The sequence below is a fragment of the Aotus nancymaae genome, unplaced genomic scaffold (genome assembly GCF_030222135.1).
Source record: "Aotus nancymaae isolate 86718 unplaced genomic scaffold, 86718_ANA_hifiasm-v0.15.2.pri h1tg000036l, whole genome shotgun sequence".
Lineage (NCBI taxonomy): Eukaryota > Metazoa > Chordata > Mammalia > Primates > Aotidae > Aotus > Aotus nancymaae.
Window position 1 is genome coordinate 9011060 of NW_026988450.1, and position 13059 is coordinate 9024118.

At 43.5% G+C, this 13059-nt stretch overlaps 1 pseudogene; it reads right to left on the reverse strand.

Moving 5' to 3' along the window:
- Window positions 1–5988: 5988 nt before the first annotated feature.
- On the reverse strand, window positions 5989–8025 carry LOC105724791 (GTP-binding protein 4-like; annotated as a pseudogene).
- Window positions 8026–13059: the final 5034 nt, after the last annotated feature.

The following is a 13059-nucleotide window of genomic DNA, read 5'->3' on the forward strand; positions in this document are numbered from 1 at the left end:
AGAGATAGTTTCGTCAGTATAATCAGATCAAGAACAGGTGAGACCAGACAGTCATGATCCTTATAGCTTTTCAGGTCAGCTTGGCTAGGTTTGCAGTCTGGTCAAGTACTTCCAAATATAGTCCAGGTATAGTGTGAAGGTATATTGAGATGAAATTAAAGCCTAGAGTCATGACTTTGACTTAGTCCCTTGCTGATTATCTAGGACAGTCTTATTTCATCAGTCAAAAATTCCTTTCTGCTCAGTTAGCCCGGCCCCATGTCTTAGTTCCAGATTACCTGTGATCTTTTCTTGACTGGTAGACTTTGAATTCTGGACTTGCATCGGCCTCCACAATCACATAGGATGCATGTATTCAAACTAAAGGAAGTGGCCTATGGAGGTATATATCCTGCAGCTCCCAATTCTCTGGTTGAACCCTGCTCGATACAATCCCTCACCAAATTTTCCTGTTTAAATTAGACTCAGTCTGTGGATTGAAGAGGTTACATGCAGTTCCCTTGGAGGGAGTATTGCCTTGAATATTGTGTATCTGCTAATGACAGCTCTGTGGTGTCACAGCAGATACACAGTATTTCCAACCCTCCCATGGAAGCATATGCCCATTTACCTCAGTAAAATAGGGAGAGGAACATTCATACCTGTGACAGGGACCTCCAGCCAGATCAGTCCTCAGAATTGAGAGGGGTGTGTGTGAAGACTAGCTAACAAAATGAAACCAATGCTATCTTCCAGTGGCTACAATGGATCTCCAGACCACCTCTGGACCTTTTCCTGATACAAGTAATCAGGATAGGAACACAGTAACTCATCTAACCTTGACATGTTCCCTGACCCATGGGGGAAAAGCTATCATGGCAGGAAAGGCCAATTAGAGTTTCCTCAAAAACTGCCTCCCACATAGCCAAGAGTTAAGTCAGAAGCTAGAATACCATCTTCAAAGTGGAGTGCCAGGGATGGGGGCTTCATATCACCTGCTTGATTCACAAGGATGGCTCCCAAGAGAATGAGGCAAGTCTTGGCATACGCTGAACTACCGTAAGCTTAACGTGGTAGCTTAGTCACACCTCCTGTGCCAGAGGTGGTGTCTGCTACTAAGCAGCAGCTGCCTTGGGCCCTTTGAAGCTATTGCCTGGCCAACTGTTTTACCCCATTAGGGAGGCTGAAAGCCATGCACATTCACCACGAATAAAGCAGCAATACATTCACCCTCATACTCCTAGGTTCTGGCAGTTTCTCCTGCTCTGCCAGTTGTCTAAAGTGACTTTTTAAATTTATTTTACTTTAGGTGCATACTATATCTGGCATTTCTCCCCATGCTAACCCTCCCCACCCTCCCCTCCCTCCCCACCCCACCCCCAATCGTCCCCACTGTGTGATGCTCCTCTCCTTAGTCTGGAGATTATGAAGATCACATTAGTCTACTGTATCAATGGCAAAATATTAAACCTGATGGGCAACAAGTGACTGATCCCTTTTAGCAGCAGGTTCAGGATTCAGTCTGAGCCTCCCTGTCATTTAGGCACTATGACTCCACATCCCAATGGTGCTGGAGGTATTTTGTGGCTGGTAGACATCCTACAGAGGTCTGAAACAGGTTCTACAGAGAACTGAACTATTATCTGTTTAGCTCCTACCTTATTCCCAAGACCCTAATAAGGCGATGTGTCAGGTATTGCATGACCATGTAACTAGAGCTACCACTTTGTGCATGCTATTTCAGACCCAAGGCTGGGAACCCTCAGGAATTCATTCCACAATGGAAGTGAGTTCCACAGACCCACATCATCTACAGTAACTTTCCTTCACAGACCTACACCTTGTGTTTTCTTCTTTCAGCTGGAAGGACTGTGTAGTTCAAGATAGTCGGCTAGATATGATATTAATGAGTGAGCCAGAGATGGACTGCTGCTGCAGTGCCGCCTCATTCATGACCCTGAAAGTGGTGAGAGGGTGTCCTCGCAGTGGGTACGGACTCAAGCATTGTACTTGGTCACTTGCTTGGTGGAGAAATAGACAATATAGATACTGGGACAATGACTAGTGGCTTATCCAGGTTGTCAAACTAAGAACATGATTGTAAAAACCAGAGGTAAGAATGCCTGGGAGAAAGTAGATAAACCTACAGGAGCTGGTAGTGTGCAGATCTTGTTCCTTCATGCTTTTGAAGCCCAGAATCCTATTGAATATTAACCTTGTGCTTGGCTTGGCCCCTGTAGTCCCCCTGGAAGCAGTGAACAGACATTTGATTCTGAACTAGATACCCACGTTAGACAACTGGGGAGCTGAAGCTTGACTACAAGTGTCATTAGCAGCAGACTTACAGTATGTTTTCTACAAGTCATTGTTACCTTTGGATTGCAGCTTTGAAGTTTAGCTTTAAGCATAGGCATACGTTTTAACTTTAGATTTGAGGTACATAATATGCAAGTTATGTAGGTCTCATGTCACAGGGGTTTGTACACATTTCACTCAGGTACTAAATCTAGTACCTAGTTTTTTGTTCTCCCTGCCCCCACAGCCTCCACCCTCAAGGAAGCCCCAGTGTCTGCTATTCCCTCCTTTGTGTTCACAAGTTATTTAGCTCTCATTTTAAGTGAACATGGAGTATTTGATTTTCTGTTCCTGTATTAGTTTGCTATGGATAATGACCTCTAGCACCACCCATGTTCCTGCAAAAATGCAGGACCATGCTTTATGGGGGTATAGTGTTCCATAGTGTATATATACCACATTTTCTTTACCCAATCTGTCATTGATAAACTCAGGTTTATTCCATGTCTTTTCATTTGTGACTAGTGCTGTAATGAACATTTGTGTACTTATGTCTTTATGGTAGAATGATTTATATTCCTTGACCCCTTCCCTTACAGCTGTATTACACAAAAGTAAACTCAAGATGGATAGGGACTTAAATGTAAAACCCAAAACTAAAAACCCTGGAAAACAATTCAGGCAATACCATCCTGCACACAAAGCAACAGGCGAAGATTTTATGACAAAGACACCAAGAGCAACTGCAACAAAGTAAAATTGACAAGTGGGGTCTAATTAAACTTACGAGCCTCTGCACAGCCAAAGAAACTGAGTAAGACAACCTACATAACTGGAGAAAACATTTGCTAACTTATCTAACAAAGGTCTAATGCTGAACATCTGTAAGAAACTTACAAGAATAAAACATTAGATGGATGTGAACACACTTCCCTAATGTCATACATGTGGTCAAAAAACCCAGTGTCACTTGTTAGACAACTGCAAGTCTCAATTACGATGGAATACCATCTCATGCCAGTCAGAGCAGCTATTAAGGTCAAAACAGATGAAGCTGCCTAGCAAAGGGAACACATACACTGTTGGTGGGAGTGTAAATTAGTTCACCATTGTGGAAAGCAGTCTAGTGATTCCTCAGAGCTAAGGACATGCAGTTTTGTGTACGGACATTCAGATCCAGTATCAGCTATGATGGAAAATGACTCCTAGTCCATCCTTTTCGCTACTTATGTCATGGATCAAGGGTCTTCTGATTTGTTTCATGAACACACCCTATTCTTTCAGACTACCGAGTACATCTCCTAAGATGCCAAGACAAGACATAGTATCTAACAGATGATTTAAGTGGGGCTCCACTTTCCTTATCACATACAACAACCTTGCTGCCTTCCAAGCTTACAGCTTTTTCCATCTATCAGGGTCTCAGCAAAAAACTAAACTCAAACGGTGACGAATTTAGCGAAAGGAAACCTTCATGGAACATGAATTAAGAAAACAAAGGGTGAGATATCAGGGCCTGTCAACACCAAGCTACTGACGACCATGGAGACCAAAGGAAGGAAAAGGATACTGAAAGCCCAATGAGGGCTAGAACTAGGGAAGAGGGTCCCATCTGGCAGAAACAGATCTGCAGAGACAGTTACTGTCCAAGACATAGCTTTGAAGCCAAGAGGAAGTCCAGAATTAGAACCCAAACCTCTTCCCACCAACCTTCTCTCCGAGTCACTGTCTCCTAGAGGCCAAACCCACCTAGATACCAGTTTCCAAGGGAGACTGGGTGATGTAGTTCACAAGAGTTACCTTATTGGGGCACAGAGCCAAGTGGAGAACAGATGTTGAGGGTCAGAATAACCAGCTCACTTGGGGATAAATGGGGAAGTAAGACTCTGAAAGGGATAAGCTGTACACACTCCTAGAGGACAAGGTGTGGGGCTCTGTATCCAATCCTAAGTCCCACACAGGCTGGAACAAGCTGGGACTGGAGCAGAGAACAGAAAAGGAATGAGCTGAGTTTCTCCAATAACTTAGTGAGGATTCATGGCAGAATTACCGATTCAGATAGAATTCCAATATTCATCCAAAAATATAGAGTGAAATCCAAGCCACGTGGAGCTAGCAAAAGTAGAGACCTCTCCAGCTGTGGAATTCACCATTGTCAGCTTTTGCCCAGATGTTCCACACATGCTGCCTCTAGGCTTGGTGCAGCTTCCACACATCTTTGCTCCCCAAAACCAGATCAACATTTTCTTAGTCCTGTTACCAGGGAGGTTAGCAACTTTTCTAATGGTTATGCATTTTCTAATGGTGTTAGATTAGATAATAAATCAATCCTGATTAAGAAGGAATTATCCTCCTGTTAGGAGGCGCCAGTGTCTCAGCTTGGGAAAACTGTTGGGGATTATCTGAAAAAAAGTCACTCTAGTGACTGTTTACTTAAGAGTATTATAAGACAACACCTTTCTTCAACACGCCTAGTTTAGCATAGCACTGATGCTTGTAAATGGTTCATGCTATACAAGTGTATTAGTCAACAGCAGAAAGTTGTCTGTCAATAGGGAAGGAAAGGAGTATGGCTAGAAGAGGACATTGTGCGAATTCATTTTAAGAAGTCTAGCCCTATACAATTAACCCATTTTCCATAAGTGAAAAATCTCCTGGAAGTTGTTTCCAATGTAACCAGGTCACCAGACCATGTTCCCTGGCCACTTGACATCTCACATCACATCTAAAATGTCTTAGTGTTTGTAGCTGGCATACCTGATGTCCCAAACTCATGCTCCGTACTTCCAGCTTCTGCCATTTTCTGGATCGTTACTCATCAATCCACTTCAGGCTGACAACACTTTCCCTAAAAAGAGCCCCTCCAATATTTGCTTTCTGCTCCAAGGCTCCGATACCATGGATGCAGCAGCTTACTAAGCTTTAAAAAAGTGTACAGTGACCACATTAAGAATGCAAAATATGGCCGGGCACGGTGGCTCAAGCCTGTAATCCCAGCACTTTGGGAGGCCGAGGCGGGTGGATCACGAGGTCAAGAGATCAAGACCATCCCGGTCAACATGGTGAAACCCCGTCTCTACTAATACAAAAAATTAGCTGGGCACGGTGGTGCGTGCCTGTAATCCCAGCTACTCAGGAGGCTGAGGCAGGAGAATTGCCTGAACCCAGGAGGCGGAGGTTGCGGTGAGCCGAGATCGCGCCATTGCACTCCAGCCTGGGTATCAAGAGCGAAACTCCGTCTCAAAAAAAAAAAAAAAAAAAGAATGCAAAATATGATACTGTGTTATATAATAACAAGTGTTATTCATATTAAATTTATATATATAACTTGTTAATATAACAAGTGTTATTCATATTAAATTTAGAACATTAGTCTGTTTTGTGTTTCTAGTTTCTTTTTTTTTTTTTTTTAACTTTCTTCTGGAGGTTTATTTTGGATAAAATAGTTGATAGATTACAATGAGACATTGTACAAAAAGACTAGAAAATAATTTAAGGGGGTATTTTAGGCATGGGATTCTGATACACTCATAAACGTGTTTGCTCCCAAGCTCTTACTACAGAGAATAAGGTTTTTCTCCATCAAAAATAACCCAGTTACACCAGTAAATCTTCCCAGTTCCTGAAATCTGAAGCAACTGATACTCCATTAAACGCAGAAACACTGTCTACTCGAAATATTTGTAATATTACGCAGTGACAAACATTTCCCACATCTACACAGGGTTAACCATAGTTTTCAGCAAAGCAACAAGTGCTTTACTGATTGTCTTTTTCAGTTTATAGATAACTCCAATTTCATGAAACCATACTGTACCAAACCAGCAAATAAACAGCCGCAGCCTCGCCAAGCCACGCCAACGAAAGGGACCCTATCTCCTGTCCTTTTTGCCAGCTTTCCTCTTTCCAGAGAGTAAGTGCTTGGGCTTCATATCAAACACATGTCTGTCTGCCTCCCCTTTCTTCCCCAACCGATTCATCTTCTTCTGAGCATTCTTCATCATAGTCTTGGCTTTCTTCACCATCTTGACATCCTGAAGACCAGAAACATCACGTGGAGTTAGAGAGCAACTCCGACTCCGGGCCACAGAGGAGCGGGGAGCAGAGTCTTCCCACTTTCTTTTCCTAGTGATGCTCCAGGATCTTCTTGCCTGGACCGCGTAGTGGGCGTTGTCTTTATTGTCCATGTCAACACCAAGACTGTGCATCTCATTCTCCAAAAACTGTCCTCTGAACCTTCTTAGCAGTTCGAGGCATCCTGGGTCCCTGTGTATTCTTTTCTTTGGACTCCAGAATTTTCAGCTTCTTCTTCTCTCTAATCTGCTTTGCCAGCTGTCGGATTTCCAGCATGTCCTCATCTTCACTCTCAGAGTCACTGTCATACTCTCCAGCAGCTGTTCTCAACTCTTCTTCTTTTTCTAATTCTTCCAGTTTCTTCATGATCGCTGGATCAATATAATCAGCTATATTATGGCCTTCCCAGATTTCTGGTATCTTATCATCTTTTTCAGACAAATTCATTAAATCCCAGTACTTCTGAAGATCCAAAATATAATCATCTCCCATTTCCAGCTCAAGATCTCATTCCTTCTTCTTCTTGGGCTCCTCCATTTCCATCCTCTTCCTGCGTGCCACCACTCCTTCGGGGATGAAAGGGGGCCTCTCCTTATCGTCCCTCCTGGATGGGACAGCCAGGTGCAGTCTATTCAGCACCTCGTTCACTTTATTTCCCATCATTTTGGTTTCCACTCGATGAGCGAAAAGCCTATCGCAAGCCTCTGTTTTAACTGTAATAACACCTTCCTCAGTCAGGGTGCTGGTCTCTATTACAGGGAATCCTTCAGCCTGCAAATCTGTAAATATTTTCTGATCATCTTCAGAAAGTTCGGCTATTCTCTTCACATCACATTTGTTGGCTACAACTATAAGAGGCTTGTTGATAAAGAGAGGTCTGATGTTCTGGAAGAGTTCTAGCTGCTCACTCAGCCCGTGCCCACACTGCTCAGACAAATCCATCACATACAGGACCGCAGCACGGAGGTGGGCCAGGGCGGTGATGGCCTGCATCTCGATGGTGTTCCTATCCTCCAGAGGGTGGTCCAGGATCCCAGGAGTGTCTACAACCTGCCAACGTAGATACTTATAATCCATGTGCCCAACGAACAGAGACTTGGTTGTGAACGCATAGGGCTGGACATCCACATCTGCTCTCGTCACCTTATTGATGAAGCTGGACTTGCCAACATTTGGGTACCCACGCAAAAGCAGAGTCCTAGTATTCGGATCAATGGTTGGCAAACGGGATAAATGCTGACGCAGGTTCCTGCGCATGCGTGACAAGCACCTTGCTCCAAATACTCCAGACTCTGCCTCTGCCTCTTGATCACGGTGCCGCCCCAGGGCCGCACGCTTCAGCTGCTTGCAGCAGTACAGAGTCTCGCCGTACTTCATCAACCGCACGTAATCTTTAGCAACACTTACTTGTCCACTAAATTTTTGGCAATATTTATTTGCCCCAGAGCCAACTTGTAGTGATCTTTGTCGTACAGAGTATTCATCAAATCAGCGTAGAACGGATGAATGTCATCCAACTTAGGGAAATCTGTTAGAATTTGTGAAAGTCTATCGTGGTAATTCTGTTGAGTAAATTTGACTTTTCTCATGTAAAAATGTCTAATGCGATGAATTTGGTAATGTTTATGAATAACAGTTGGAGTCTTTCGTTGCGTCTTCGACAACGTCAGGTCAATAAAGTCCTGCTGGCCGCGGAGGCCCCCGTCCACATGCCCGCAGTTGCCGCCGTTGCTCGTTCGCGCTCCCGCCGGCCCCAGCCCGAGCCAGAAGGCGCCTGCCCGCCGGTGCTCCCCAGCAGCCAGCGAACCCGGGGCACTGCGCCCGACCGACTGCAACCACCGCCCCGGCGCCGGGCGCCGGTGTTTCTAGTTCCTAATGTTCACTTGTTTTGAGGGTAGGTCGTGTGCCTTGAAGCCTTGGATTTTTTGTTACCAAGTCATTTTTGCGGTGTTTTCAGTGGAACTCTGGTAGTATGCTAGTTTTACTGGTGTTTGCACGGCATGCCTTTTCCTTTTCACTTTCAGCAGTTGTGTCCCATGCTTAAAGTCTTAAGCAGGAAGTAGTTAGGCTTAACCTGCATGTGGTCCAAGAACGTATACTTGGAACATTCACCCATTTATATTTGGCATAGTTACCTTTGTGTTTGTCCCTGTTGCTTTTCTACTTGACCCGCTTGTTCGGTGTTAATTTACCTCTCCTTTGACTTAAGTCAGACTTCAGTATTGTCACTTTACCTTGCTCTAATGTTTACTCTAGAGAATATCTCATTTGATATATTGATGTCCAAAAACAAGTTATCTTTCTACTTCTGCTAGTGTTCTACACTTTACACAAAGTCCACTGACCCTGTTGCATTTTGCAGTTTCGTTGCCATTTTAACTTCCCGTGTTTAAATCCTACAAGATCGTTTTATACAGTTAATGTCAGTGTGCATCTACATTGATTTGGTGGTTTTGCTTTTTCAGTTCTGTGATTTCCTGCAAGACTTTTCTGCCCAGAAGATCCTTTAGTATTTGTGAGGGATGTAATTCTGTCTGAGACTTTCCATCTTTGTTTTTGAAGGATGTTTTGTGCTAGTTGTGTTTGAGGTTGGAAGTTGTTCTCAGCACATTGAAGTCCATTCTTGTCTATTGGCTTCTGTCATTCTGTCACAACGGTTGTCAATCTTCAAGATAACATGCCTTCCACTACCTCTGGCTGCTTTTAAGTATTTGATGTATAGCAGTCCTGGTATGATATGCCTAGATGTAGTTCTTATTTAAGGGGGTTGGCAGAGCTCCTTGACTGTTTAAGCTCCTTGGCCCCTGTCACCCTACATCTTTTGTCCTTCTGTCCACCACCCTCTACACCCCTCAACTATCCTAGTTCTGGGATCCTTATTGCATATGTTGTGTCTTCTAACCAAGACTCATACTGCACACACATCTGTGCTGTTTTCTTATCTTCCATTCCTTAGTGTTTGTACTCAGTTTAGAGGTTATCAGGCTGTCTTATAATCTTGAATTCCACTGTTTCTATAATTCAGTTATAGCCATCTAACAAGTGCTAACCTTAATATTGAGCTTACTAAGCTTTTAAGCAACTTGAAGCTGATAGGAGATGCTCATCTCAAGCAAATAATTCCTGAGTTCAATTGAGCACATCTGGGAGGTCTCAGCAGAATTAAGTTCCCCTCCTGCACTACTGCCAGCAGAACCACTACCTGTCTCCTCCTGCTTCTCAGGATCACATCCACATTAACTACCCAAACTCCTGTCAGGCTGTTTCTAAGGGAATCCAGACTATAACAAGAACCTTTCTTACTCAGCCAAATGAGGTACAAGCCCCCATCTCAGCCCAAATCTGAGGAATATGCCCATATAATCAAGTTAATTATGAATTAGAAGTCACTTAACATCAATCAGAAACCCTCTATTTCAGTCAACTAAGTTTCCCAATGTTGCTCAGGCACATGTTACATGTCTGATCACCTCTAACTTGGAAGAAAGTCCTAGGAGGTCATCACCATTAGTTGCCCATGCTGTAATCCTTGAGGAGCTACAAACTGGTTAGCCTTAGTTTCAGCACTTCATCACTCAAGGGGACTGCAATTTGGAAATCAATTGAGTTGGTCTATCCAGTTTAGCTTCCTTACTTGGTTACTGACCATCCTATGGCTTAGCTTTCCCCATCACAATTTTCTTAGATTTGAGTCTTTTTAATAGCCATTTAGGAAGACTTTTTGGAGCTCAACAGCAGAAATGGAATGACTAAAAAGACTCAACCTGAGAAGCAGCCATCTGACAACTGCCTTGCAAGCTTCAGAAGGTTGGTCTTGAAGTAGATAGTACAGGTGGTGAGCAAATATTAAAGAGGGCCTAAGCCCATTTAATTAGACACTTCAAGGAAGTAGTCTTAGAAAGGTATACTGATGCAACTGTGACAGTGACATCAGTTTGGTCTTGTTCATTTCCTGACATGCAGCTTCTAAACTATTGATATCTCCAGAGTTATAGGCCAGAATTGTAAGCTCATGACTGGTGGCTGGAATCCCTAGATAGCCTCAGGAGCATGATCCAGGAGAGATGCTGAAGACTGAGTTGACCATGGGTGGGCAATGTTTATGCCTATATGATGAAGCCTCTACAAAACCAGGAACTGGGTTGTTACTGTCAAACTGCTGACTAGAGGTGCCTGGAAGTGGCACACCCAGAGAGTATGAAAGCCCCTTTCCATAGGTCTTGCCCTACCCATTGTCATGGATAAAGTTTGTGTTCTGTGAACTATTCTAGCAAGTTGAACTCAAAAAGGGTGTATTGGGAACATCAGTTTATAGCCGATTTGTCAAAATCATACATGACAACCTGCTATGTGCAACTGGCATCTAAGGGGGGCAGTCTTGTGTGACTGAGCACTTGATATGTAGGATGGTTATATTGTCTCCAAGTAACATCAGATTGGAGTTGAGTTACAAGACACTCAGCTGGTGTCTGATGGAGAGCTGCTTGGTGTTGAAAAACACCTTACATACATCTAATGGTCAGAAATGTTCAGTTGGGAGGATAGGAAACACTGCATTCTCCCAGTCTTCATTAACTCCTTAGTGCCAGTGTGGTGGCCCTTTTCAATAAGGAATGTTTCAATTCTGAACTTCAACTTACACACTGCCATCATTACTGTCCTATACTTTAGATTTTGACAGCCATAAACACGGAATTTTGCATGACCAAGTAGCTAAATATTCTGTTTAATTACACAAGACTTCCTTTATGGAATTCTGCACAGAGCCTTTGTTTATGCATAAGTAGGTGTTAATAGCTCAAAAGTTACCCAACTCCTACGCAATTCGTGCCTTTGAATGCACTGTGGCAATATTCAATCCTTTCCCTCAAAGATAACATGAGACTTCAAACTTCACAAGTTTTATTCATAGACCATCTTAATCTCTGCTAGTTACTTATGGGGGATGCATGCATGGTGCTTTTGGTAGCGCACTGAGCACATACTTGGGGTGATGTCAGAATAAGTGAAACTGAAGTTTCTTTAAGTGTTCACAGGATTGAGCTTAAGGCTTGAGCAGCTTTAAGGTAAGTATGCCAAAGGCTAAGTCCAAGGCACATTCATTTGAGGGAGCTAAGACAGCCATCCTATGAAAGTATGTCTAGGCACTGCCAGTTTCAGGAACCTATTTCCCCACCGAAATCTCATAAGCCATCTGTCAACGTTACTTTCTAGTCCTGACAGTCACCTTTCCAGTCTTTCAAGCTTGAAAGAAGTGTACCTTTTGCTCTGATCCATTAGTCAACATAAGAGAAAGAGTCAGGTAAAGGAAGATAGGAAGAAGCAGCTAAAATCTAAGTAGGGGCTCATACCAGTGGGGGCAATGAGTCTGACTAAGCAAGAGCTGAGTACAGATACAAGTGGATGGTTAAGAGAAGCCTCTGCCGTTCCTGCCCAGACTCCACTGCAGTTTGCAGCCTAGGGCTGATTGGTACAGAGAGGGCCCCATGGTATTCTCGGAGGACACAGGTCTGAGCTTTGCTTCAAAACACCGAAGAAATTAGTTTTGTTCATCTAAAGGTTTCCCACTTGTGCATCTCATTCCAGTCAGTAGGATCCTTTTAACCTAGTATCTCATTGCACAACAAATACCACAGTAGGGAACCCTTGTCAGCACTGTTATTACGTATTTGATTGAGGCATTTACCCCAATCCTTCCCCCTCAGCCCCTATTCCAAGCTTCCCAGTTCCCTAGTTTCTGATCCAATTCACTTATTACTTTGTCTTCTGCCTGTCAGTGCCTGGTATTTCTTTGGAGAACATTTCCTTCAGATAGGCAGTTCATATCCTTTTAATCCCTTATGTGCCCGTATGGCTACCTTCCCTGTTTGTCCTAGGCCTTACAGATGGTAGTTATTTCTACAGCAGTTGGAGCTACACCGTGCCAACAAGCCTGACCTTCAGTGAGTTTAGGAACCAAGATCTAAGGTTCCACAGCCAAGATGGAAGACCATAGGAATTGGAATGGAAGTTTACCTATGGAAAGGTATCTGTATTTGAAGAGGTCATGTCCCCTCCCTGGAAGACTCAAGTCTTTAAGTAACCAGGTCAGGTAATGCACAGCTTCCAGTGGACAAAGCACTTTAAGTTGCTAGCCAAAAGGGAGAACTTAGTTCTTAAGAGCTCTGACAAACTTTCCTAATCACGCTGATGATTTCTGCTCAACTTCCACCTATCAAAACACTAGCAACTGGTGAATAGAAATCCAAGATTACTCCAGCAACACAAGGTAACTATACTTGAAGATTAGGGACTTCAGCTCTACTTTTCTTACCTAACCAGGCAGAAAAGAACATGGAAGACCACTGGCTGGAAACAATCAGAACTGACTGCAGAAAGCACAATAGAAAGGTCTGTCATAAGTACACTCCAAGTTCTTTAAGAGCTTTCAGAACAAATTCCTTCAAGTGCCCTTCATTGATCTTATTCCATCCCACTCCAGTCATATGCAATGCTGGCACAGAATAAGGCCAGGTGAGGCTCGTGGATCCTCAAGCTGACACTTCCCTACTTTTCCGGCAAGCAAGGCTTGGGTTTGTCTTCCTAGTTAGGCAAGATAGATCTCCTGGAAAATGTTCTTCCCCTGTTGGACTGGTTGCTTCTCTTGGGGGCCCCAAACCCTTCTACTGGTTGGTTGCTAGCCCCAGCCAGGCTTTTTGTTTCTGAAAAGCT